Genomic DNA, 5,000 nt, shown 5'->3' with positions numbered 1-5,000 from the left:
TTGCTGAAGTCCTTTTGTGAGCAAACCTCACAGGGTGTGAGGAAGTGTTAGGGTGTGAGGAAGTGTCAGGGTGTGAGGAAGTGAGGAAGTGTTAGGGTATGAGGAAGTGAGGAAGGATTAGGGTGTGAGGAAGGGTTAGGGCGTGAGGAAGTGTTAGGGTGTGAGGAAGTGTTAGGGTGTGAGGAAGTGTTAGGGCGTGAGGAAGTGTTAGGGTGTGAGGAAGTGTTAGGTAGAGGAAGTGAGAAGGTTAGGGTTGATGAGAGAAGTGAGGAGGTTAGGGTGTGAGGAAGTGAGGAAGGGTTAGGGGGTGAGGAAATGGAGTTCCGTTGAGGAAGTGAGGAAGTGTTAGGGTGTGAGGAAGTGAGGTAGGGTTAGTGAGAAGGATTGGGAGGAAGTGTTAGGGTGTGAGGAAGTGTCAGGGTGTGAGGAAGTGTTAGGGTGTGAGGAAGTGAGGAAGGGTTAGGGTGTGAGGAAGTGTTAGGGTGTGAGGAAGTGTCAGGGTGTGAGGAAGTGTTAGGGTGTGAGGAAGTGAGGAAGGGAGGAAGGGTTAGGGTGTGAGGAAGTGTTAGGGTGTGAGGAAGTGAGGAAGGGAGGAAGGGTTAGGGTGTGAGGAAGTGTTAGGGTGTGAGGAAGTGTTAGGGTGTGAGGAAGTGAGGAAGGGTTAGAGTGAGGAGTTTTAGGTGTGAGGAATGTGTTAGGTGTGAGGAAGTGTTAGGGTGGTGAGGACGTGTTAGGGTGAGTAAGTGAGAAAGTGTTAGGGTGTGAGAAGTGGAGGAATGGTTAGGGTGTGAGGAAGTGTCCAAGGTGTGACGAAATGTTAGAGGTGTGAGGAAGTGTTAGGGTGTGAGGAAGTGTCAGGGTGTGAGGAAGTGTTAGGGTGTGAGGAAGTGAGGAAGGGTTAGGGTGTGAGGAAGTGTTAGGGTGTGAGGAAGTGTCAGGGTGTGAGGAAGTGTTAGGGTGTGAGGAAGTGAGGAAGGGTTAGGGTGTGAGGAAGTGTTAGGGTGTGAGGAAGTGAGGAAGGGTTAGGGTGTGAGGAAGTGTTAGGGTGTGAGGAAGTGTCAGGGTGTGAGGAAGTGTTAGGGTGGGGTTTGTGAGGAAAGTGTTAGGGTGAAGGAAGTGTTAGGGTGTTTAGGTGTTAGGGTGTGAGAAAGTGTTAGGGTGAGAAGAGTAAGGTTGTGTGGAAAGTGTGTAGAGTGTGAGGAGTTTAGTATGAGAAGTGAGAAGTGTTACGGTGGGGAATGAGGAAGGTTAGTGAGGACTGGTCAGGGTGTGAGTGGGAGAAGTGTTAGTGTGTGAGGAAACTAAATGTGAGGAAGGGAGGAATTTAGGTGTGAGGAATAGAGTGAAGTGTTAGGGTGTGAGTAAGTGTTAGGTTTGAGGAAGGGTTAGGGGTGAGGAAGTGTTTAGGGTGAGGAAGTTTAGGTTGAGAAGTGTCAGGGTTGTTTGTTGTGAGGAGGAAGTGAGGAAGTGTTAGGTGTGAGGAAGTGCGGAAGTGAAGGGTGTGAGGAAGTGTTAGGGTGTGAGAGCACAACAGTGAGGAAGTGTAATGGTGTGAGAGTTTTGACGGGTGAGGATGTGAGGAAGTGTCAGGGTGTGAGGAAGTGTTAGGGTGTGAGGAAGTGAGGAAGGGTTAGGGTGTGAGGAAAGGTTAGGGTGTGAGGAAGTGTTAGTGTGAGAAGTGTTAGAGTGTGAGGAAGTGAGAAGTTTAGTGTGTAGGAAGTAGGAAGTTTAGGGTGAGGAAGTGTTTAGTGTGAGGAATGTTAGGTGTGACGAAGTGTTAGGTTACGAAGTGTGTACGGGTGTGAGGAAGTGTTAGGGTGTGAGGAAGTGAGGAAGTGTTAGGGTGTGAGGAAGTGAGGAAGTGTTAGGGTGTGAGGAAGTGAGGAAGTGTTAGGGTGTGAGGAAGTGTTAGGGTGTGAGGAAGTGAGGAAGGGTTAGGGTATGAGGAAGTGAGGAAGGGTTAGGGTGTGAGGAAGTGTTAGGGGGATGAGAAAGTGTTAGGGGTAGGAAGTGTTAGGGTGTGAAAATGTGGAAGTGTTAGGTGTTATTTGAGGAAGTGAGGAAGTGTTAGGGTATGAGGAAGTGAGGAAGGGTTAGGGTGTGAGGAAGTGAGGAAGGGTTAGGGTATGAGGAAGTGAGGAAGGGTTAGGGTGTGAGGAAGTGTTAGGGTGTGAGGAAGTGTTAGGGTGTGAGGAAGTGTTAGGGTGTGAGGAAGTGAGGAAGTGTTAGGGTGTGAGGAAGTGTTAGGGTGTGAGGAAGTGTTAGGGTGTGAGGAAGTGTTAGGGTGTGAGGAAGTGAGGAAGGGTTAGGGTGTGAGGAAGTGTTAGGGTGTGAGGAAGTGAGGAAGGGTTAGGGTGTGAGGAAGTGTTAGGGTGTGAGGAAGTGTTAGGGTGTGAGGAAGTGTTAGGGTGTGAGGAAGTGAGGAAGTGTTAGGGTGTGAGGAAGTGAGGAAGTGTTAGGGTGTGAGGAAGTGTTAGGGTGTGAGGAAGTGAGGAAGTGTTAGGGTGTGAGGAAGTGTTAGGGTGTGAGGAAGTGTTAGGGTGTGAGGAAGTGTTAGGGTGTGAGGAAGTGTTAGGGTGTGAGGAAGTGTTAGGGTGTGAGGAAGTGTTAGGGTGTGAGGAAGTGTTAGGGTGTGAGGAAGTGAGGAAGTGTTAGGGTGTGAGGAAGTGAGGAAGTGTTAGGGTGTGAGGAAGTGTTAGGGTGTGAGGAAGTGTTAGGGTGTGAGGAAGTGTTAGGGTGTGAGGAAGTGTTAGTGTGAGGAAGTGTTAGGGTGTGAGGAAGTGTTAGGGTGTGAGAAAGTGTTAGGGTGTGAGGAAGTGTTAGGGTGTGAGGAAGTGAGGAAGTGTTATGTAGGAAGTTTAGGGTGTGAGAGTGTTATGTGGGAAGTGTTTATAGGGAGGAAGTGTTAGGGTGTGAGGAAGTGAGGAAGTGTTAGGGTGTGAGGAAGTGTTAGGGTGTGAGGAAGTGTTAGGGTGTGAGGAAGTGTTAGGGTGTGAGGAAGTGAGGAAGTGTTAGGGTGTGAGGAAGTGAGGAAGTGTTAGGGTGTGAGGAAGTGAGGAAGTGTTAGGGTGTGAGGAAGTGTTAGAGTGTGAGGAAGTGTTAGGGTGTGAGGAAGTGAGGAAGTGTTAGGGTGTGAGGAAGTGTTAGGGTGTGAGGAAGTGAGGAAGTGTTAGGGTGTGAGGAAGTGTTAGGGTGTGAGGAAGTGTTAGGGTGTGAGGAAGTGAGGAAGTGTTAGGGTTTGAGGAAGTGAGGAAGTGTGAGGTTGTGTAAGGGAGGTTTTGTCTCTGTTAGGTGTTGTGTTATAGTGTGTGTTTTTAATGAGTTTTTTTTTTTTTTTTTTTTTTAAAGGTGATTTGAGATAAGGGAATATTTATGAAGTCATTAAGGGTCTTATTTTCTTAATTGAGGTTCACGTGATAAAATCTTTATGGAACATTATGTTATTATCTTTATGAAGTTAGTTCAAGAGTTAATTGGGTTATTTGTTGACTCATCATATATTTTTTAAAGGAATCTGTAATGATAAGAATTAATATTTAATTTAGATAGGTATTGATTAATAGGTTTTGTTCAACGGAAACACACCATTATGAAAATAAGAGTTCAATTTCAATTCCCCATAAATTTATATATATAGATATTATATATATATTATCATATATATATATATTATAATATATATATATATATATTATATACATATATATATATATATGTATATATATATATATATATATATATATATATATATATATATATTTATATATATAGATATTATCGTGTCAGATGGGTTTGTTATACTTAGAGATATTCAATTACATTATCTTTTGGTTTTAGAAGCCATTCAGATGATGTTATACGTCGAAGTTAATCTAGACAGTTATTCTATTTTCAAACCTTTCAAAATTGTAACGTCCTGCTTAATATTCCTGGTAAGAATATATAATTAACGTTAACAAATAGTTACTTCTATCAACTGTCAATTTGACCTCAAAAACATATACATTATGTAAGCGGTCACAAAAGAAACATCTATAACATAATCACGTCCATAGGAAGGCTTGTCTTAAAGACACATAAACACTAAGTCTATTCTATATTTATACCTTTTACGACAGTAGAGAGCGACCTTTATTAATTGCTATTCCTTTTAGTAGTTTTTATCACCTGTTCTTACTGAGAATGTAAATACCTTTGGCTGTAATTATCATCTTTAGTAATGCGTTTAAGGATTATTATGACATACAGAAAAATTATTCCATCAAAATAAAACTCGAGGGACTAGTATTCCAATGACCTCGAATTTAGCCATAAACATAAAATAAAATCTTTGACGTGGTAATCAATCCAAGAAATATTCAAAGCATTCCACACATCCCTCGAACTCCAAGCCATGTGTCAACACGCGTACTCTGCAATCACATCTTCACCCTCTTCTCCTGCACACCTTATTTGCACAGCTTCGCCTTCTGTTCCTCGCTTTGGTTAATGCCTTCTGGGGCACTTCCTTCCTTTGCGAGTTCAGGTCAGGTTATACACGCTCGTTGGGATAACACCGCGGGATAACGGTGCGTGGCTGTCACTGTTAAAGACAGCTTGGCAGCCTTTTCCTGTCTGGCTGATGTTCATTACAATCTATCTGTTCGTTTGAGAGAGGGAGAGTGGGAGGGGGAGGGGAGGGGAGGGGAGGGAGAGGGAGAGGGAGAGGGAGAGGGAGAGGGAGAGAGAGGGAGAGGGGGATAGGGAGAGGAGGAGGGGGGGGATAGGCAGAGAGAGAGAGAGAGAGAGAGAGAGAGAGAGAGAGAGAGAGAGAGAGAGAGACAGACAGAGACAGAGGGGGAGAGAGAGAGAAGAAAGAGAGAATAAATCCACGTAAGTACCTAGATCTGAATATAAGCATCTATATACATACCTTCATACAGATACATCGTACATACATCCATACATGTATATTTGCGTGGGTACGTGGTACATGGATACGCATGGCATTTATATTTCAC

The sequence above is a fragment of the Penaeus japonicus genome, unplaced genomic scaffold (genome assembly GCF_977035675.1).
Source record: "Penaeus japonicus unplaced genomic scaffold, GWHDUDI00000001_assembly GWHDUDI00000016, whole genome shotgun sequence".
In the NCBI taxonomy this organism is placed as follows: Eukaryota; Metazoa; Arthropoda; class Malacostraca; order Decapoda; family Penaeidae; genus Penaeus; species Penaeus japonicus.
The sequence above is the reverse complement of the archived record's forward strand: the minus strand, read 5'-3'. Positions refer to the sequence as shown.